The following is a 23269-nucleotide window of genomic DNA, read 5'->3' on the forward strand; positions in this document are numbered from 1 at the left end:
TAGAAGGATAGAAATAGCCAGTGGGGGTGCTGGAGAGACGGCTCAGCGGTTAAGAGCACTGACTGCTCTTCCAGAGGTCCTGAGTTCAATTCCCAGCAACCACATGGTGGCTCACATCCATCTGTAGTGAGATCTGATGCCCTCCTCTGGTGTGTCTGAAGAGAGTCATGGTGTACTCACCTACATACATAAAATAAATAAATAAATCTTTAAGAATCAACATGAAGGATGAAAGTGCAGTTATCAATTTTAGATCTAAAGAAATCTCTTTCCTGGGAGCCACTTCCAAGAAGCAGGAGATGACAAGAGTTTCGAGAGATCATAGTAGCGAGAGAACAGATGGAAATCTAGGAGTGTTATGATTGGACTGTCTTGTTTTATTTTTTGCTTTTAAGGGATGTCCACACTGTGTATACAGTGGCTACATCACCTTACATTCACACCAGCAGTGAGTAGGGCTCCTCCCCCAGTCCCACACTAGCCAGCACTTGTTGTTTTTTCTTTTGATGATAGTCATTCTGATCAAAGAAAGATGAACTCTCAAAGTTTTACTTCGCATTTTCCTACAGCTAAGGATGCGGAACACTTTCCAAATATTTATTGGTCATTTGCATTTCTTCTTTTGAGAACTGTCTTTTCAATTCCTTAGTCCTGTCATATAGTACATGTTTGGGGTTTTGGTATTTAATTTCTGGAGTTCTTTATAGATTCTAGCAATTAATCCTTCATTGTGTAGTTGGTAAAGATCTTCTCCCATGCTGAAGATTTTCTGTTTAATGGAATCCTGTTTTGTTTTTGTTTTTTAAATTTGACATGGGAGCCAGTATTATCCAAGGTAGACCCAAACTTACTACGTAGAATAACCTTGAACTTCAAATCTCCTGCCCCCATTCCCAAATCTGGGATTAAACTGTTCTGTGCTTGCTGGACAAGCTTTGTATCAAACCTCCCCAGAACCTGCATTTTATTTCATACCTGTTTACAATAAGTGACCTGTAAGACTGCACTTTATGGAACGATTACCTAGTAGTAGACAGTTGGGCACATCAGTCTGGAGAAGAAGGAATACTGGCCCTGGTACAAGGCAGAGATTAGGGAGCTCTGAGATACAGGTGAACCCATGAAGAGTAGTTTTAATCCCATTCTCAGGTAATATCGCTCACAGAGAGGGCAGCAGACGCCTGGGTACCTTACATTAGGGGCATTGTCCCGCCATCTTTATGCTTACACTGGAACTCATCTTAAAGGAACCACTGTCCTTTCCTATATCCACAATAGATAGCTTCATAGGACACAAAGAAGAAAAGTCTGGGCTCTGTCTTCATTTGCAACAGCAGGAAAAAGGCAGGCAGGAAATACAACGAACAGAGAGCATTACTAGGTAGCTAGGTATGATGGCCTGTGCCTATAATCCCAGCTCCTGAGAGCCAAGAAAAGCAGATGAATTCAAAGACATAGTTGGCTGCATGGTGAACACTGGCCAGGCTACACTACATGAGACCATGGCTCAAACCAAACAAAACAACACAGCATTACTAGGAAGTCGGGAATGGTTATCCTAGCACCCAGAAAGCTGTAGGAGGAGGGCTGCTGCAGACTCAAGGCCAGTCTGGGCACACGCCAATACCAAACCAGTCAGGCTACACAGCAAGATCCCGTTTTAACTCTCCCCTACAAAAATATTATTATCGGTTTGAGGTGTCGCTCAGTGGTATAATGGTTGGTTGGAATGTGCGAAGTACTGAGTCTGATCTTCAGTAACACACACACACACACACACACACACACAGGGTGGGCTGGGAAGATAGTCTTCAGTAAACTGTTTACCTAGAAAGCATGAGATACTAATTTTAACTTCCAGAACCTAGTTTTAAAAGAAAAATTAAAAGCCCAGAACTGTGTCACACAGTTTGTTATCTCAGCACTGGGGAGGAAACACGTTGATCCTAGCCCAGCCTACTTGGTGAGTTTTAGGAGACTTCGTAAATAAATACAATAAAATGACGGCAGCTTCTAGACAAAGTGACATATGCCTGCAATTTCAGCATTGGGAGTGGACAGGCAAATCTCTGGGGCTGGCTGGACATACAGTCTCACCTCATCACCAAGACCGAGTGAAGAGACCTTGTCTCATAACACAAAAATGGGTAACTCCTATGGAATAATGTCCAAGATTATCCCTGGCTTCTACATGTAGCTGCACACGTACATATATGCACTCATACATACAAACACCTGAAGATACCTCTCCCACAATAGGCAAAGAAACACACACACAAACGCACACGCACATGCATACTCCAAGATTACTGACATTTACTGAACCCATCTATTGTGCCAAGTGCTTTCCAAGTATTCCTAATTGTAAACGTGACAATCCTGTTAGCATGTTACATCACTGTGCCTATCCTACAGGTGAATAAACTTCATGAGAGCGGGGTGAGCCATCACTCAGCTAGCATTGTGGCAAATGTATCCCTTCATTCTTAATTGTGCTAAGGATAATAGAGCCGATCTGCCACAGTTGCTAATAACACCTCCTGCCAATGACATTCACTCCACTTGTCTCATCTTACATATTTTAAAAAGAATATATTTTGGGTTTACATAAGACTACACCAATGTGGGGTTGGGGATTTAGCTCAGTGGTAGAGCGCTTGCCTAGCAACCGCAAGGCCCTGGGTTCGGTCCCCAGCTCCGGAAAAAAAAAAAGACTACATCAATGTTTAGACCCAAAGGCTCATTCATTTAAACAAGTGCATTACATTGTATTTATTTAGATTGTGCATATGCGAGCATGTGGGTATGCGTGTGAGTATACTTTGAGTACCTAGCACATGTGAAGGTCAGAGGACAACCTTCAAGAATTGATTCTTTCGGGGCTGGGGATTTAGCTCAGTGGTAGAGCGCTTACCTAGGAAACGCAAGGCCCTGGGTTCGGTCCCCAGCTCTGAAAAAAAGAACCAAAAAAAAAAAAAAAAAAAAAAAAGAATTGATTCTTTCCTTCCACAATGGAGGTTCCGGGGATCGAACTCAGGTACCGGGCTTGGTGGCTAGTGCCTCCACTGACTGAACTATTGCCAGCCCACAAAGACTCATTCTTTGATTACAGGCAGAAGCTGAAGCCGGAGGGCTGAGAAGTAGTCGGAGGAAGAGCACACGTTTGCCCTAAGAGCCGGAGCGTCACCTCCGGCACACGTGTGCACAATGCTTTCCCCAGTGCCCCTCTGCTGCCTGCCTGAGCAAGTTCCACAAACACAATCTGAGTTTCCTGTACTTCCACACACGACGCTGAATCCCTTCAAACGAAGCGATGCCCAGACGTGCTCTGCTGTGGCCTCTGTCTTTGACCATTTAACATCTCATCGCAGACTGTTGTTCAACCCATCACATGGCTGAATCAACGCTCGTACTGAACATGCACTGACTCTACGTACATGTCACTAATCCCTGACAATGGAACGTAACTACTTTGTGTGTGAATTCATTAGACATTATAAGTAAACAGTCTAAAGGTGATTTAAGGTCTGTGGGAGGGGCTGTGGATAGATCTGTTGTACAGCACTTGTCTAACACACACAGGGCCCTTGGCTCGATCCCTGGCACTGCATAAAACCAGGTGTAGTAATCTCAGCACATAAAGGTACGAGTAGGAGAACCATAAACTCAAGGTGATCCTTGGCAAGACAGTGAGTTCAGGCTAGTCTGTGATACATGAAACCTGGTCAGCAATGAAGAAGTAAATAAAGCATATAGAAGGATGTATGTAGGTACCATGCCACTACACACACACACACACACACACACACACACACACACACACACACACAAACATACACGAGAGAGAGAGAGAGAGAGAGAGAGAGAGAGAGAGAGAGAGAGAGAGCGCAAGCTGAGTCTTCAGACTTTTAACCACAAGATCTTGGGACTGGGACTGGAGAGACGGCATCATGGTTAAGGGTATTCAATGCTCTTTCAGAGAAACTGGTTCACGCCAGTAACCAAGATCCAACACCCTCTTCAAATGCAGAAACACACACGTATACATAAAACAAAAAATAAATCATAAAAACAACAACAACAAATGTTGTGTTTTATAAAAAGAAAGAGAGCCGATAATAAATGTTTGATAGAAACGTGGTATGGTGATATGAAATGGGGTGCCATTGTGGGCCCATGCTGAGACATGCCTTCCCCGTGAAGTACCAGCCATACAATGGAGACAGTATGGAGTAGAGTTCAACTGGGCCATGGGAAGGGGAGTTGAGGAGGGAGTAAAGACAGAGAGAAGCATGGGATGGGGAGAGAAAGGGGAGAAAGAGGAGGAGGTGGTGGAGAGAAGAGGAAGGTTGGGGAAGGGGATGGGGAGAGAGGAGCAAGAAGAGAAGAGGCAGAGAGTAAGAGTAAGAGGCTAAGAGAGTGAGGAGGGGGCAAGCAGCCCCTTTTATAGTGAGTCAGGGATATCTGGCTGTTGCCAGGTAACTGTGAGGCAGAGCCTAGAAGGGATGCTACCAAGTCTTGGAACCACCCTCTTCCAGACTACAGTATACACCACCTTCTCTGTAAGGATTAGAAAGCTGGCCTGTTAAGAAAGCTGCATCTGGTAGGTTCTTCTTAGTCTGTGCATGCTTGTGCAATAAATGCTAATGGCTCAGAACCACCACTCGTTACTTAAGTTCATGTTTTACAACCTGTTTTCCATTTCCCCCTCCTTTTAAAGCCAAACATGAAGCTGCATGGGATACTGTATAATCTCAGTCCTGGTACCTCCCAAGTAGAGGCAGGAAAATCGAGAGTTCGACGTCATATTCAGCTACAATCTGAGGCTGAGGCCAGCCTGGTCTATGTGTGACCTTGCTTCAAAATTTAAAAACAGAGAGGAGTGGCTAGGAAGACAGTGCAGTGCAACAGTAGAGCATGTGACCAGTCTGGATATGACTCTATATTCAATCGCAAAACAACTACAAAATAAAATGTCTGAATTGTTTAAACAGTACATGTAGAACGATGGCCAAATACACTGGATAGCTTGCTCTCTGGTCTGCCCAGGTGATCACCGGTGTGCTAACTGTATTCTCATTTTTTTCTTTCAGACAGGATCATTCTACGCATCAAACACACCAGGAAGCTCAGCCTGTCCTCCAAACTAGCAATTCTCCTGCCTCAGCCTCCCAAAGGCTAGGGTTACATGCATGTGCCACCACACCTGACTTCAAAGGGAATTCTTTCAATAGGAAAAAAAAAGGTTTGGGCCTGATAACTTCAATAATTTTTAAATAAAATATATGACTTATGTAAGATTCCATCTACCACTATTTGAAGACATCCATCAAAAAGTAAAGACCATCAAACATGGTGATTCACCTCTGTCACAACGGAAAACAGGAAAAATTCTAAAATGCATGCTATCATTGGCATTTTAGTACCACATAGACTACCCTACCCAATCAAATACAACAAGACAGCAGTTTCTCTGTCAGGTTTGGGTGACCTGAACCACACGTTTACACTCCTTTTCCACTAGGATTTCTACAGTAAGACCCTCTGGTACACTTTAGAACTTTTGCAGATTCAGAAGTAACTATTCCCCTCAGTCCATTGCTGGTGAATGGCTGTTTGGAACTCTGGATTTAAGTACAACTACATGACTGTTCTCTTGTTGGTGTAGAATAATTCTTGGATTCATGGCCCATGCCAAGCTAAATGACACTGCAAAGAAAGCCTTTGTTTTAGATAAACCAGTGCTCGGCTTCGGATAATGCTATCAAGCGTCTCATTCACGTAGCCTAGCCTCGTTGAAACAGCAACTGCGGAAAACAACAACAACAAAAATGTCCATCTTTGGGGCTGGGGATTTAGCTCAGTGGTAGAGGGCTTACCTAGGAAGCGCAAGGCCCTGGGTTTGGTCCCCAGCTCCGAAAAAAAGAACCCCAAAAAAAAAAAAAGTCCATCTTTGTTGAAAGGATAATCTTTCAAGTCTCTTAAAAAATGATTTTAATAGAACCATAGAATTTGAGAGGTGGGAAAAACTTTGAATTATTTACCATCGAAGAAAATGAATTCTCGCACGCAAAAGGTTACTCGAGTTAGTGGCAGACAGAACATTAGACCTGGGCGGCCTCATTTCTCCAGGTGAGGCGGCTGTTACACAGAATGCAGCAGCAGGCAGTTCACCTCCACCAACATTCAGGAAGCGCCATGGTCCTCCCTGCGCCACAGCACCACCTCCTCCATAGGCCAGCTCACACGCCATGGTCCTCCCTGCGCCACAGCACCACCTCCTCCATAGGCCAGCTCACACGCCATGGTCCTCCCTGCGCCACAGCACCACCTCCTCCATAGGCCAGCTCACACGCCAGATCCACAGTCACGCCTTTTACACGTTCAGTGTTGCCAAGTGTCTTGCCATGTGATCTAAATGGAAATATGTAATTCAGTTACTGTAGTAACCACACTACAGAAGAGGATGTGTGTCAACAGCCAGCTTCTCCCTCAGACACTTCCCTTCCAGAGACAGAAACAGATTTAGATTGCTTAGGAATGCATTTCTGAGTGACAGTCTCTGTGCCAAGACCCATAAAGACGTGCACACCTACCTCCTGCTCTGTGTTCTTCGTCCCTCTTCTAAGGTGCTGTCTGTTAGCTGTACTTTCTCCTAGAGTTTCTGCTCTATGTTGTGATTCCACATCTTTCATCAGGCCATGGCCTTCTAAATGCTTATTGTTATATGATAACTTAGCAACTAAAGCTCATGCATAATACACACATAGCTTTAAAAAGCATCAAAATGCAGATATTTGATTTTTTATAATTTCAAAACACTAGTCTACTTTTTAAATAAAGAATATTTATTTTGTAAATATTTTGTGTTGTACAAGGAAAAGTCAAATTATATTATGTGTGTATATATATGCATATATATTTATAATAAAACATATTTTTATAAGTGCATTATTCATGACATTGAAATATCCAGGCCATTCTGGACAAGGAAAGAAATTTATTATATTCAATATTGATTCGTTATGTCATCTCTTTAACAGCCAGATCTCACACAGCTTTTCTACCATTGAAGATTCCAAGCCAAGCATTTCATAGAATTCTCATAGTTGCAAATCAAACAATGTCACCATGGAAAATAAATAAGAACACTTAGCAATGTATTAATATCAGGAAGAAGATTCTATTTTTCTAAAATGTTATCTTAATTAAAAACTAGAAAAGCTGTATTTCAATACTTCACATTGTTAAGTTGATCAAAATAAGAATGGTATTTCATTTGAGATGGGTGTCAGTATTGTTTAAAAACATTTCTAGTGTACTTGACTAGCAAATCTTACGATATAGACACAAAATAACCACAAATCTGATAAATAGCACCAAATGTAACTTAGAGTCAAATTATAACATTTAAAGGTAAACTTGATTAATTACTGTTATTGTTGTTGTTTTGAGACAGAGTTTCTCTCGTAGGTCTGACTGTCCCTCTGTAGACCAGGCTAGCCTTGAACTCAGAGATCCATCTGCCTCTGCCTCTAAGTGCTTGGACTAAAGGCCCTAACTGCCTGGCTAAAAGTATCCTTTTTAAAAAATATCTCATGGAAACATTATTAAGTTTGCACTTGAGCCTTTTACCGTCATAATGAATTTCCAGAGTTGGATCAATGAACTACTAACCGTGCCTTAGAAGTGGTAAAGGAAGCAATCAGGCAGAGGACCATCAAGTGAAGTCATGACTGAGCCGGAAGCAACCAGACCTAGGTGACATAAGGTACACCCCACCTGACGGCAGCGGAAGTCAAGCTCACAAGAAACATCTCCACAGCAGTCCAGATGTTAGGCCATAAGAAGGTTTTGTAAAATTAAGAATCCAGAAGCCATACAAGGTGTGTTCTCAGAGAGCAGTGTTATTAAATCGGCAAGTAATACAAAGAAAATGTGGTAAATTTACAAAATGTACTCTTAAGCAACAAGTGGATTTACGGAAGAAAGCATGAAGACAACTGGAAAATACTTTAAATCACAACATAACAAATTCCAGTGATAACTTAATAACATACTCAGAGGAAAGCATGTCCTATCAATTCCTATATTAAAAAGAGAGTTTTGAATCAGTAGCCAAACATTTAACCTTAAGAACTAGGAAGGGCGATGGGAGCTGGCTCAGCCAATATCAGCAGTTCCGGCATCTGCAGAGGACCTGCCTTTGGTTCCCAGCATCCATATGGCAGCTCACCACCGCCTGTAACTCCAATTCCAGGGGAATCTGATGTCCTCTTTGACCTCTTTGGGTACCAGGCACATGGACACATAGAGGCAAACACATAAAATAAAAATAAATCTTACAAAACGTCAGGAGAGGAGAGCTAGGAGTGGTATTGGAAGTACCCTCAACTCAGGAGCCTAAGGCCAAAGCACCATTTGAGTCCAGGCGTCCGAGATCAGTCTAAGATCTCCATTCCAAGAAAAGGAAAAGGGAACCAAAGACAGGAGAGTAAAGTAAACCACAAGTAACTAGATGGAAGGGAGTAATGAGATATAAGAACACAAATCAGTGAAAGAAGAAAGGTAAAAACAAGACACACGATGACACGCGGTGAAGTCAAATGTTGGTTCTCGGGAGTGTGGGGTCAGGGGTCACCAGTGCTCTTTGGCTATGCTGATCAGAAAGAAGAGAGAAGAGACATTGCTAAAACCAGGCTTGGAAAAAGGGACATGCCTTCCAGGCTCAAAGAAGTAATGGGTGCTTCAAAGCAGGCCAGGAGCATCTGCACAGCAAACAGTCAGATAACACAGAAGGAACACACAGTTCAGTAGAACACAGTAGCAAACCAACCCAGGGAGAAACAGAGAAGACATGGAAAGAGACTGACCTGGGAATCAGAATAATTTACACAAAGCAAAATCCAGATATAATAGTCTTTGGTAGTACTTTTAAAATGAACAATTCGATGAGGCCCAAATGAAGTGAAAAAGAGAAATAAAGCAACTTTCCAATGGACAAAGACTCTGGAGAGGTATTTATCCAAAGAAAACTTACAACTGGCCAAAGCCGAATGTGAAAATGTTAATAATTCATATATATATATATATAAATATATATATCACAGTTACTAGGACCCTGAAAATCAAAACCACAATGCCACTTCACATTGACTAAAATATGAGGTTATGCAACAGTGTTTGAGAATGTGTGAAAAAAAATCTAAAATCTTATGGCCTATGAGATAGTTCAGCGGGTAAACTGCCACCCAAGTATGACATCCTGAGTTCCATCCCTAAGGGCAAATAAAGGTAGTGAGAAATGACATCATAAAGTTGTTCTTTAGATTTCACATGCACACTGTAGGACACACACACACACACACACACACACACACACACACACACACACACCGTGCATGCACACACATAATGATAAGTGAAATTAAAAAAAAAGAATTCTGAGCCATTATACACTAACAAGTCAAGCAAATATTCAAGGAAACAGTTTGTGAATTCCTCAAAAGAGTTAAGCTAGAGTGACATACGGTCCAGCAATTCTGCTCTGAGGTATATGTCTGCAGAAGGTGAAAACATATGGCCACACAGGATTTATTTATAAATATTCGCAGCAACACTATTCCTAAGAGTAAAAAATGGCGACCACCCAGATACCCATCAGCGGATGACAGAGTACGCCAAGCACGGGTTAGTGCAGCTACACGGGGAATATCTGTTAGCACAGTCTGGAGGCTGAGGTCAAGACCAAGGTGCCAGCATAAGACCTGATAAGAGCCTCCTTGCCATGTCACCACACAGCACACACAGCAGAGAAGGGTCCAACCCTGTATCTGCACTGGGCAGAAAAGCACCAATCCTCTCCATGAGCCATTTTAAAACAGCATTAATCTGAGCTGGAAGGACAGAGTCCTTTCAGTCTACACAAAAGATTGTATACCTAAAATGTTTACTGTTTTTCCTTCTTAGAGGCTCATCTCAGTATCTGCCAAACTAATGCCCCTTCCCACCCCAAAAGGCAGAGTGAGGGCAGATATGAGTGTACTAGCACCTGAGTGGTTTCATAACACAGCCATGTCCACTGTTGTTTTCAAGTTTACTGGGCATTGGTTACTAACAGAGTCTGAAAAGTTTGGCAAATAACATTCAAATTGCATTGGCTCAAGGCTTCAATCAACTTTTTTAAGTATACAATTTCGAGTCCTTTTCCATTAGACATGAATTGTAATATACCCAATGCATCTTCAGCCAGAGTTCTTAAAACTTGGTACCAGTTCCTGAACTAAAACACTCAAACTATTTCAGAACGATAAAGTAGAAACACAGAGCCCATCTTTTTCTTTTTTTTTTCTTTTTTCTTTTTTTTTTTTTTATTAACTTGAGTATTTCTTATATACATTTCGAGTGTTATTCCCTTTCCCGGTTTCCAGGCAAACATTCCCCTCCCTCCTCCCCTTCCTTATGGGTGTTCCCCTCCCAACCCTCCCCCCATTGCCGCCCTCCCCTCAACAGTCTAGTTCACTGGGGGTTCAGTCTTAGCAGGACCCAGGGCTTCCCCTTCTACTGGTGCTCTTACTAGGATATTCATTGCTACCTATGAGGTCAGAGTCCAGGGTCAGTCCATGTATAGTCTTTAGGTAGTGGCTTAGTCCCTGGAAGCTCTGGTTGCTTGGCATTGTTGTTCATAAGGGGTCTTGAGCCCCTTCAAGCACAGAGCCCATCTTTAAACCCACTTAACTGCCTCATCAGCAGATGGCTATCTGGATTATTTGTAGATTAATTCTGCCTGTGTTTGCTGAGACAGTCAAGTTTTAACCCCTTGTCAAAAGCCACAAAGGGACTAAGGAGTAAAGTGGGGGAGACCAACAGAGATGGGCTCTGGGCCCATGTTGATATGAGTGGCAACCTTTGAGGCCTTCTGTGCTCAGTGTGTCCATCTACAAATAAAACTATCCAACTCATCCAAGCCATAGTTACTGTGGCTTTACATTTGTTGAAAAACAGACACCGTAAGCAATGAAACTACAAAGATTCTGATGGTGGAAACGATACCATTCAAAGGGGAAGAAGAATTATGTCAATATAAGCACCTCCATTTTCCCACAACACCAAATCTATATAATCTTCAGTAGATCAACTATACACACCAATAACATCAGGTGTCATGGGGAAAGATGACATGATTCTCACTAACTTTGGCTTGATTTGCAGTATCGGAATGGAAGGCCTCACACTGTATTGTAGTTGCAGCACCTGACAGCATGAAAGGGAAGTAAGCCATGTTGGCCCTTGGTCTTCAGGGACTATTCTGAAGTGTGTGGAGCCTATAAGACATGGGGCCTGGCTGGTGGGGTAGCTCACAGGGACATCCCTTTGAAGGTTACAGCCACTATCATCATCTTCTTTTCTTCTTCTTCTTCTTCTTCTTCTTCTTCTTCTTCTTCTTCTTCTTCTTCTTCTTCTTCTTCTTCTTCTTCTTCTTCTTCTTCTCCTCCTCCTCCTCCTCCTCCTCCTCCTCCTTCTCCTCCTCCTCCTCCTCCTTCTTCTTCTTCTTCTCCCTCATTAATTTTTAATTATATGAGTACACGATAGCTGTCTTCAGACACACCAGAAGAGGGCATCAGATCTCATTACAGATGGTTGTGAGCCACCATGTGGTTGCTGGGAACTGAACTCAGGACCTCAGGAAGAGCAGCCAGTGCTCTTAACCACTGAGCTATCTCTCCAGCCCGGTTATGGCCTCTTCTAGCTCCAGCTGCTCTCTCTGCTTTCTGGCCTGCCAGTCTCTGAAGAGGTCCAACACATGCTCCTTGAACACCTCCTCTGCTATGACAGTCCAGAATCTGAAAGCAGGAGCCAAAACAAGCATTTCCTCTTCTACAGTTTCTCTGCAGTGTGTCAGTTCCAGCAGCACTGGAGGAAGTAATACACAAGCCAGGTGCTGGCAAAGCACTACCAGTCCTTGCAACATGGCTACATATGTAGTCGGTTCTCTTAAACAATAGTAACGCCATTAAGATCTATAGGAAATAGGATGGATGGATGGGTGGATGGATGGATGGATGGATGGACGGACAAACAGACACCAAGGTTCTGACTCCAAGAAATTGAAGAGATGGTTCTGTGGTTAAAAGCACTTTACTCATGCAGAGGACTAGATTTGGTTCCCAGGGTCAACAACCACCTGTAATCTCAGTGCCAGGAGAGCCAAAACCCTCTTCTTTCCTATATAGTCACTCTCTCTCTCTCTCTCTCTCTCTCTCTCTCTCTCTCTCTCTCTCCCTTTACACATAAGTGAGACTAATATATTTATTTAAAAACCTACACACACAAAAACAGAAAAGGAGAAATAGGAAGAAACAATGATAATAACAGTAGAAGCCAGAAGTAAAAGAATTCTAAAGAAAAAAATAAAATAATAAAATAAATTAAAAAAAAGAATTCTAAGACAAAAATCCAAAGAGGATTTTAGAAATACTAAAAACCCGCTGCTAAAACATTGGAGTACTTTATCTTTAGCTAATTAAAAAAAAAATCCTGGGGCTGGGGATTTAGCTCAGTGGTAGAGCGCTTACCTAGGAAGCGCAAGGCCCTGGGTTCGGTCCCCAGCTCCGAAAAAAAGAACCAAAAAAAAAAAAAAAATCCTCTTTCAAACAAGAAACTAAACCAAATACTGGTGAGAGGGGGAAAAACAGATAAAAATGACCAATCGAAAGAGAATAATACTAATGTCCCAGTAAACTACCCACTGTGCAAGTCCACACACATAAAAAACACAGCAGAGAAGCCAGGTAGTGGGAGGCAGAGGCAGGAGGATCTGTAAGTTGAGGCCAGCCTGGTCTACAGAGTGAGTTCCAGGACAGCCAGGGCTACAGAAAAAATCCTGTCTGGGGGGGGGGGGGGGGAGGGCAGCCTACCAAGGCTTGTGAGAGGGCTCAACAGGGAAGGGTGCCTGACATCAACCCTGATAATCTGGTTTTGGGTTCAGATCACACAAGGTAAAAAGGAAGAACCAACTCCTGCAAGCTACCCACCCACACTCGACAAACAAACGAATGCTTTTTTTTCTTTTAAGAAAGAACTGATAAAAAAAATAGCAGTTTGAGTTCTGAATGTATTCTTTTTCTTTCTTTCTTTCCTTTTCTTTTTTTCGGAGCTGGGGACTGAACTCAGGGCCTTGAGCGCTCTACCACTGAGCCAAATCCCCAACCTCTCTGATTGTATTCTAACAATGTCCAAATAACTAAGATAATAGTTCATGTTTCAATTTTAGTAGCCTGTTGTTGGGAGAATGAATAAAAACATCTTTTAAAAATCTATTAATGTGGGGTTGGGGATTTAGCTCAGTGGTAGAGCGCTTGCCTAGGAAGCGCAAGGCCCTGGGTTCGGTCCCCAGCTCCGAAAAAAAGAAACAAACAAACAAAAAAAAATCTACTAATGTTTCTAAAAGGTAAGTCTCTGTGGTCCTCAAGCCCCTGGTCCAAGCACCTATGCAGGCAACCTGAGTCCATCTGAGTCACCACCCTCATACTCATCTCCAGCAGAGACCTGGCACTGCTCGAGGAATTTCGCTGCTTCTCTGACCCCAGAGCATCAGCTGGATCCAGTGTGTACCTGTGATGGAAATCTGGAGGGCAAGCATTCAGAAACTGGATAGACCATGTTGCCTTAATCTTTGACTCATTTGAAAACCAACAACAACGAAAAGTTGTTTGTGAGCCGGACACTTGAACGTTGGGTGCATTGTCTAAAGGCAATGTGTTGTACCTCGGAGATGTCTTTCCAAACCAAACACTCTATTTGACCCATTTATATGCCTTTTATAGGAAAAATTTATAAATAGCTTAAATATTTTGGGCCATGTCAGTGCTTATGGAAAGACAGCTTATTTAGTGACGAGGAGGTAGGTGAAGTTTGTGTGGATATTTTTAAAGGAATTATGGGGTACTCCATAAGGGTTTGGAGGTTGAAACCACTCATTCCTCATAATATCCACCTCTCCTTGCAAACTAAAAGCTTACCTTTTCCTTATTAAAGGCCGCCTCTTAAACACACCGCTATAATTAGTATCGTTTTTGTTCAAGTTCAAAGTGAGGACCCAACAGAGAAAATGAAGCCGGAGAGACTGTTTGATGCAAAAGCTAGGAAGAAGAGAAAGGAATGAAAAGGAGAGAAAGAGAAAGGCAGAGAGGCAGAGCTCAGCAAAGAGGAAGACGTGGAGCTGGAGTGGGGCAGAGTGGATCACTTCCGTACACAAACTGGTAACGCAGAAAGGAAGTGAAGAGATGTCAACACAGACAGCCGTCTGGAAAAGCTGGGGGTGTCAGGATGCAAGGAGGGGATGCGTGTGTGTGTGTGTGTGTGTGTGTGAAATTTAACTAGGTGTTATCTCCCCCAAGGCAGCCTATCTTAAAGCAGGATCATAAGAACGCCATATTTCCACCACTCAGAGCGGCGCTGTCAGACCAATTACTTCAAACAATGTGCTTATGCTTACAAGACCATTTCAAACGGCTCAAGTCCAACCGCTCTCCTTCCTAACAACTTCACGGCAGCCAGTTTTCCCTTGGTTCAAATCTACCATTTCTGCTTCTCTTGGTGTTTACAGCAAATCATCTATAAATGCCCCGTCGTTGCTTTTCTTGATTATCGAGTGTTTTAATGCGCTGACAACACACACCATTGACCCACAAGAGGACATATGTCTGATGCCGCGTCGGTGGACCTGCCAACCTGTGCACACACTCACACACATTCTCCTTATTAGCAGTCGTATGAATTTCCAAGAATGTCAGCCAGGTTTGAGGCATGGCGGCTGGCCAGGAAACACAACAAATAACTGATTCAAAGGTGTATGGAATCTTTGACGTTCACTGGCTACGTAAGCATGGCTCTAACCAGCAAAGCAAGCCTGTCTGAATGTTTGTAAAATGGCACCAAGTGCCTGGACAATGGCTCGTGCAGGCAATCCCAGCTCTCCAGAGGTCGAGATGGAAGGTTTATCCAGAATTCAAGCCTAATCTTGGTTTCATAATGGTTTTCAGAACAGCCTGAGCTGCAGAGGTAGACTCTTAAACAAAACAGAACCACAACAGCCCAGAAAATATCTAAGTACATGCACATAAAAATAGGAGCCTAGAAGACTATCTTTTAAGGGACTCTAGATCCTGCTAGAGAGACACTTGCTCAGCCACTTTCACTGCTATTTCATTCACAACAGCCAGGAAACAGAAGCAGCTTAGATGTACTTTACTGGTGAGCGGATAATGAAAACTTAGTATATCTGCACAATGGAAGTTTCTATTCAGCTACCAAAAAAAGAAATGAAATTAAATTAAATATGCAAGTAAATGGATGGAACCAGAAAATATCATCCAGTGAGAAGCCACTTGAGAGCCAGGAAGACTCCGGGGAGATCGGAAGCCTCCAGTCTCCAAAGGCACCAGGCCTCGGACTGCACATGTGCACAGAATTAAAAAACAAACAACCTTCCTTCGAACTACTGTTCAGGCGGTCAATGAGACTCTCAGAACAAAGTAAGCTCTCGACATTGGCCTCAGTTGCCTCCCAGAACATAAAGGAAAGTTTCAATCACTGAAGACAGAACAGCCTTCAGACCCAGGACTCAGAAGAAGCATGCCGGAAGTGACACGGCACAGTCTTCAGACCCAGGACTTGGAGGAAGCATGCCAGAAGTGGCCCAGAAGCCTCCTCCCTGAGGCCGAGCTCTTACAGTATTAGAAGGTGCTGTGCAAGCTGCCAAGGGAAAAGCAATCCTACTGAGCTGTGAATCCTGCCAACTGCCAACAGCCTACCCAGGAAAACATCCCCAGTGGTGTAGTAGTGGTACCTGTATCTTTAGGTAACCAATAACTGTCTCAGTGGATTTATGGCTCACGCCCTAGGTGAGAATTCACGCCCAGTACTGTAAACCTAGTCAACTACCTTTGGCTGTTCAGACCACAGACCCCAGAGGAACCTACTGCTGCTCTGTTCCTAGACACACAGTGTCTAACTATTTTCTAAATCCTTATATCCACAGACAAATGTAGCCATCACCTTCTCCAAAAGAGCTTCATTTTTGCAGCAAATGGAGATTACTATGCAGATCTTTACCTGGTCAAAATGCAGAAATAAATGAGCATGGAGAGCCCGTTCCTAACTGGTACATCTACTGTGAGATGATGTCACAGATGAGGCAGGTACAGGATAAAGGAGGCCTGTCATTGGACGAGAAGGAAGGATGGGCGGGAGAAAAGTTTGAAGGAAGAGGAGTAGACAGGAACGGAAAGGAGGAAGAGACAGGAAGGACAGAGGGAGAAGCTGTGGTGGGACAATATGGAGGCTGATGTTAAGATTTCACACTGTACCTTTACAGGTTCTTATGAATGTTTTTAAGGGATGGATGTGTACTGGGCTTTGTATGTTTAGGTGAGCAATTCTATCTTATCAACTGGACCAAAGGTTCTTGTGTTGTGTGTTCTTTCATGTGTAGATTTAAGTGTAAGAAAGTGTTGGGTGGCTGGTCTGGGCGGGCACAGAGTTGGGATGTGTGTTTCTGGCATGGAAACCTGCCTTGGAAACTAGATAGGTAGGGAGATTGCTGCCAGCTCAGAGAGAGGCCTTCCACAGTGGGATATGGGATGGAGCAAAGCTGGTGAGACACTTTGCTGACTAAGAATTAAGATATCCAGCAGATATCTTGGGGCACTACAGTGCCGGACCTAGAGCGGGATAAAAGACAGCCACTTTATTTTTTATATTTTTACAACAACAATCTACAATGTAAGTTCAACACCCAAGGCTCAGGGAACATAGAAGAAGAAGGAGGAGGAGGAGGAGGAGGAGGGGGAGGAGGGGGAGGAGGGGGAGGAGGAGGAGGAGAAGAAGAAGATGAGGAGGAGGAAGAGGAGGGGGAGGAGGAGGGGGAGGAGGAGGAGAAGAAGAAGATGAGGAGGAGGAGGAGGAGGAAGAGGTGGAGGAGGAGGTGGAGGAGGAGGAGGAAGAGGAGGAGGAGGAAGAGAAGAAGAAGAAGAAGAAGAAGGAGGAGAAGAAGAAGAAGAAGAAGAAGAAGAAGAAGAAGAAGAAGAAGAAGAAGAAGAAGAAGAAGAAGAAGAAGAAGAAGAAGAAGAAGAAGAAGAAGAAGAAGAAGAAGGAGAAGAAGAAGAAGAAGAAGAAGAAGAAGAAGAAGAAGAAGAAGAAGAAGGAGAAGAAGAAGAAGAAGAAGAAGAAGAAGAAGAAGAAGAAGAAGAAGAAGAAGAAGAAGAAGAAGAAAATAAAAACCCATTAAAAGCCAGAAGACTCAGATGCCAGCTGTTAGACAGTGTCCTCCAGACAGAACAGGGATATTGTGACCATAAACTCTCAAAACATGGTTGCATGAACAAGACCTACTTACCGACCACACCAGTGGACAATACGGAAGCAGACATGGATGGGGGAACTCTCTCAAGGTCCCCAAGCTAATCATACATCTCGTATCTCACATATGGGCATACTCTTATGTGCTTGTCCTACAGCACGTGGCTCTCTGCATATGTAAATGCTGAATTGCAAACTCAGAAATTTAAAATCAATTAAGCTCTGTTTTAGATGACCTTGATACATAGCCCAAGCTAGCTTTAAGCTCCTGATATCCTCCTGCTTCTGACTTCCAAACACTGAGGTCACAAGTACGCCCTACCACACCCAGCCCAAGTTTAATCTTTTATTTAAAAGCCAGAATACTGCCAGACATGGCGGCATGCGCCTGCAGTCCTAGCTACTCAAGAGACCTAGTCAGGAGGATCACTTGAGGCCAAGAGATGGAGGCCACATTAGGCAAAAGAGTGAAACCTTCCATCTCAAGAACAATTAAAAAGTAGAAAGCAGATGATGGCAGCAATAAGTTCCCTCATTTTCAACTCAAACAAGCAAACAGTTCCAATGACATACACTGAAGTTATAATCCTGAGTCTGGAGACTGGCCAATCCAGTCCCAGTTGAGTGGGGGGGGGGGTGCGCTGGAGCAAGTATGAGAGGCGGGAGGGAGAGAGACAGAGAGAGGGGAGGGAGAGAGACAGAGAGGGGGGAGGGAGAGAGAGAGGAGAAGGGGGGCAGAGAGAGAGGGAGACAGAGAGACAGAGAAAGGAGAGAGAGGGAGAGAGGGAGGGAGAGACAGAGAGAGAAAGACATAGAGAGACAGAGACAGAGGGGGGAGAGAGAGAGAGAGAGAGAGAGAGAAGCCAGAGCGCAGGCTCTGTCTTACTCTACTATTTCTGCCTTACTACCTTGAGGCAGAGTCTCTCACTGACCTGGAAACAGTGCTAAACTTTTTGGCTAAGCCAGCCTGTCATCCAGTCTCAGGACCCACCTGCCTGCATTCCCCAGTGCTGGAGTCACAGGGGTGTGCATCCATGCCCACATTTTTGTGGGTGTTGGGATTCAGGCTCAGGACAGTATAGCGAGCACTGTTTACCTAACAATCTGCCCAACCCCAGAATCCCATTTTTACAGATGAGCATTATGAAATACACTTTGACTTGATTACCCAGAGGAAACTTGGTTTTAGTTGCTTAACAAATACACAAGAAAGCTGAGGGAACATGGGGATAGCTAAGTTGGAAGACCTGGCCAGATATGCGTAAGAAGCTGAGTTTGATGACCAGAATCTATGTCTAGAGCAAGGAATGCTGGTATGCACGTGTAATTTTAGCCCTGCAGACAGGTGGATTCCAAGAGGCTCGCTGGCTTGCCGACCTAGCCTAGCAGGCAAATCCACTGTGTCTAAAACAAGGTGACATCTCCCAAGGAATAATGCCTGAGGCCAACAACTAGCCTCAAGTATATGGACACTCATGGCCCATGTGAGCATACAGGAACTCTGCCTGTGGAAACTTACCACACCCGTAGATATTTCTAGCCCTTCCCAGGTGTCAGTCCCCTTAGGTCTCTCCTGTGTTTGTCCCCATGGTGGAAACCAGGTTCTCCTACACAGGAACCTCTCAGAGTCTGACTAACATCTCTTATTTCACGCATACAGCTTAGAAAAGAGCAGTCCCTCGCCCTGCAACAGCAGCCCCACCCATGACTGACCTTACGCTGGGGACGCATTGCTGGGTTTATTTTGTTTGGTTTGGAGACAGGATTTAGTTATGTAGTCCAGGCTGCATCAAACTGGGGATTCCGATGACTCGGTCCCATAAGCACTGCTTTTATAGGGATGGGATACCCTTTTATTTATTTTTATTTTTATTGTTGTTTGTTTGACTGATGACAGTGGAGATCATACCCATTCAGGCCCTCCAGAATACCAGGGAAAACACTCTACCAATGGAGCTATATACAGTTGGATTTTAAGAAGAATTGTGGATACCCAGAGATAGACTTGGGCATGTTTACAAGACCCTTGGGGAAACCAGGATGAGTTTGAAAAACTAAACGAATGCAAGCTTTGCTGCACACTGCCCTAATTCTCTCTAAAAGCCCTTGGCCTTGGCCTCACACAGACTGACACGCCGGGCTGGCCTTCAACATGTGATTCCACGTCTTCTCGACAACAGTAATTAACTCAGAGTTTCTAGTAAGTTAAATGTTGATGTGAACTACAAGACCGGGCCTCTCGGACCCTCCTTGATTTATCACTTTTCCATGAAATGGGGAGAGTGCGTCAAGATCAAAGCTCCCACCAACAGAAATGGAGCAGGTAAAGAAAAACAGAGACACGTCCCCACTTAAGAGTGTGGGAGCCGTTTCTGTCAGGAATAACACGTTACATAATTTGACTCTCATGAATCAGCAGTTTAGTCCGTAATTTACATGAAGTTTTCAAAGGAAGAACACGTGAAGATTGATAATGGCAGTTTCTACAAGGCAGGTTAAAAGCACTTATTCCACCTCCTCACAGACGGCTGACAGGCAAGTGACTCAGATCTTCTTCATTAAGATGTTCTCTCTTCCTAAAGTCCCTGGTGGGAAAGGCCATGCTGCCTTTCGCCCGGTGGCCCTTCTCAAGTCCTCTCCGGGTAATAGCCATAGTGTCTCTATTTAAAGGTAATCTATCTGGGACCACATACTTTAGGATGCAGAGGCTCATGCTTAAAGGATATAAATAAATGAAGGGGTTTTTTCTTTTTCAGAAGATGCTTTATACTAAAGTAATTTGCTTCGAAAAAACATACCACCATGTCAGACACTTCAGAAGAAAACTGAGATATACCTTTGATCATCATATTTGTACTCCCTCATAAATCTGCACAGCTTAGAGACATATGTAAAAAAAAAAAGCTGTCAGCACAAGTACTAACAGCATCTGTCCGACCTAAAGCCCCTTAAAACCATACCCCCACCCCAAAAAATGGGTAGGATTTTTGACAGGAAAAAAAGAAAACAACCACTACATTATCTTTCAAAAACTAGAGTTGATAAATCCTGAGTCCGAAGGGTATCTTTGTCCTTTTTACAGGAAAATACTGCATCTGATACTGTGTGAAACACGGGAAGCGTCAGGTTAGGCCTCTCTTCAGCACAAATCAATTACCATGGTATTTTGGGAGGTGTGTTTTGAAAGAGCATGCTTCCTGAAGTCATTCATTCCACAAATATTTATTACAGGCCCGCACGTGCCAGGCTCTGCCTGTTTGTACGCTACTCCATTTGGGCTCTCCCTTCACCAGCTCCACAAACAGGGCCACAGCAAATCGACAGTTTCATGCTTTGGTGTCTTCACTTGTACAAAAGGGAGGTTGTGTTTTTTTAAGATGTACTGACCTCACGTGGTCTCAATGTAATTGTTAGATGTTAGATTTAGTTCACAAGTACCACCCATGCCTGTGGTGCCTACTGTATCAGGGGAGGGAGAGCCTCCCTGCTTCATACCTAGTCCTTATCAACTCATTTAGTTACTGCCCAGGAAATGGACACTTATGGGAAGGGAAAGAACCAACAGAGACAGTGAGTATGATAAAAAAAAAAAGATTTTGATATTACATTTATAATCACCACAATGACAAAACCCATGTGAATGTTATTTATTAACCACTCTAGGTCTTTACCATCTAGGAACCAGCCCGAAAACTCATTTGAAAAGATCATTTTATCTGGAGGTTGGGGGGTGGGGGGAAATTCTCTCTATATATAACCTGCAAGTCACAAAATGGACACCTTACAGGATAGTCAACCAACTCAGTGTTAGCAACAACCAGCCACAGAAAATTACCAAACTGTTTATGGTAATGTCTACAAACAAAAACGTTTTGTTTCACAGTTCATTTCAAGTTTAATCTGATGCTCCCATCTGAGCCACGTCATATGAATTGTCAAACAGATTTGAAACAAAGCTCCCTTCAAAAACAAAACCAGTGCAGTGGCAGTTTAAAGAAAGGTAACTGCTGGTTTCTGAGCTGTCATACTTGGAATCCGAGAAACCACCTTTCTGAAGTTATGTGGGATCTGGCCTGAGACCTGCCAGCAACCGTCCTATTTCTCCAGGCTCTGAATCCCACAGAGAATGAGGGGTAATAACTTGTCTTAAGGGAGTGGTAGCCTAAGGGGCAGAAGGCACACCCATTCCTAAAATATGTCTGAAACTTCCTCTAATGTTTCCAGTTCTTTGTATAACATTGGGGAACTAGATTATGCATGGCCTCTTCATGGCTACAACCACTATAACTTAATAGTTTGAGTTAAGAACTTGAGGCTATATTTATAATGCACTTAGGAAACAGCGCAGTTCATAGTAAGAGCTGATTTGGGTAAATAAAGCGGGCACTTTCCAGGCCTGTTGGGTAAACAATCTAGTAAGAAGGGAAAGAATCAAGCTACCCAGTAGGCGGTTTAGGGTCTTGTTTTGTTTGGTTTTGTTTTTCCTTTTTTTTCACCTCGACAAAAGATTCAGAAACTTGAGTGTTCTGTGTTTCGTCTTGAATCCCCAAGTGCACCCTGCATAGTCTCTGCCTGCAGAACTACAGTTTAACCAGGCATTCGGTGCAGAATTAAGTCAAAGACTTTTGTTTCAAGAGAAGAATCCCTTCTTTTCTACCTGTCCAAAGAACCATCCCTGAGCGCGCCTTAGAACCGAAAACCTTAGAGCGCTTTTAAGGCTGCGGCACACGTCGGTGCATAAACCGTGAGAATCGACCGAAAACAGACAGAAGGGTTCGAGTCTGAGAACTTGAAAAAAGAGTGGAGACGCGTTCTAGTCCGGTCGACCACTTCATCCCGCCGCCCCGGGCGGGTCCTCGCAGGGAGCCCCCATCTCGCGTCAGGTGGGCTCCCCAGTTCTCCCGGCCCGCTGCCCAGCTCGGGGGCCGGGCGAGCCGCCCGCGTCCTCCCGCGCTGGAGCTCCACGCCGCGGCGCTGAGCTCCCTCCAAGGACACAAAGACCACGCGCCCGGCCGCGGCGGAACCCCGGCGCCCGGAGAGCCCGGCCCCGACCCCGCCACCCAGACCCACACCTACCCGGCTGTGCGGCGTCCCGGCGCCCGGGCGCGGAGCCCAGCGCGCTGGCGGTTCCTCCGTCCCGGCGGCGCGGCCGGGCGCCGGCGTTTCCTCCCTGACGCGTCACGGCGGCTCCTCCCGCGGAGCGCGGGGCGGCGGGCGGGCGGGCTGCGCGAGGGGACCGCGGAGTCGGCCGGGACCGGCGCAGATGGAGGGGCAGCTCGGCTGTCTGCGCTCGCTCTTCTCGCTGGGTGCAAAGTTCAGGAGGAGACGCCGCCGGGCTCCTGAGCTCAGCTGACGGGATGCGCGAGGGCAGCGGCGAGGGTGACCTTGGCCCACTCGGGAGCCCCAGCGGCCGAGCGGACCCGGGCTGTTGCAAGGGGTTGGTCGCTGCGGCTTGCTGCAAGCTGGACGCTGCAGAAGCCAAATAAGTATCCGGACAATCTGGGGAGCCCACTGTGCTTCGTTTAGCGTTATTTGGGCAGTTTTCTACACTTTTCCCACGTCAGCAGATTTTTTTTGCCCAGTGTTTATGGATAGGCGAGGGTTCTCACAAATTGGCAGATGCCGTGTCCTGATAACATACCTTTCTCTTCATCATTTTAGATCTAAGAATTATTTTTAAACTGCCCTACACACTCTACTGCTGGTGCTTATCCATTTAACTACAGAAGCTACGTTTTTAAACCAGTTCTGTGAATGGGGAACTAAGAATTACACGATTCAGTGGTTATGGAGTAAAGATTTTGAAACAGAGAGCCACACCACCACTGTAATTTAGGTTTTATCGGATACCACGTGATATGTAGACCCACATAACTGTTTGAAAGAGTTCCGTCTGCATGCCGTGCTT

The 23269-nt window shown here is 44.4% G+C and overlaps 1 protein-coding gene across 5 annotated transcripts in view; it reads right to left on the reverse strand.

The window, feature by feature from the left end:
• Sgk3 (serum/glucocorticoid regulated kinase family, member 3) overlaps positions 1 to 22855 on the reverse strand; it is a 126472-nt gene extending 103617 nt beyond the window's left edge. For 2 of the 5 annotated variants that reach the window (XM_039109233.2, XM_063287121.1), the window contains exon 1: positions 22438 to 22855. The gene's annotated coding sequence lies outside the window, so the exon portion shown is untranslated. Of the gene's footprint in view, positions 1 to 6044; positions 6226 to 6331; positions 6415 to 22437 lie in introns of all 5 variants that reach the window. The other 3 variants (XM_039109232.2, XM_039109231.2, XM_063287120.1) reach the window with 2 other exon arrangements.
• Positions 22856 to 23269: the final 414 nt, after the last annotated feature.

This window comes from Rattus norvegicus, chromosome 5, assembly GCF_036323735.1.
Source record: "Rattus norvegicus strain BN/NHsdMcwi chromosome 5, GRCr8, whole genome shotgun sequence".
NCBI lineage: Eukaryota > Metazoa > Chordata > Mammalia > Rodentia > Muridae > Rattus > Rattus norvegicus.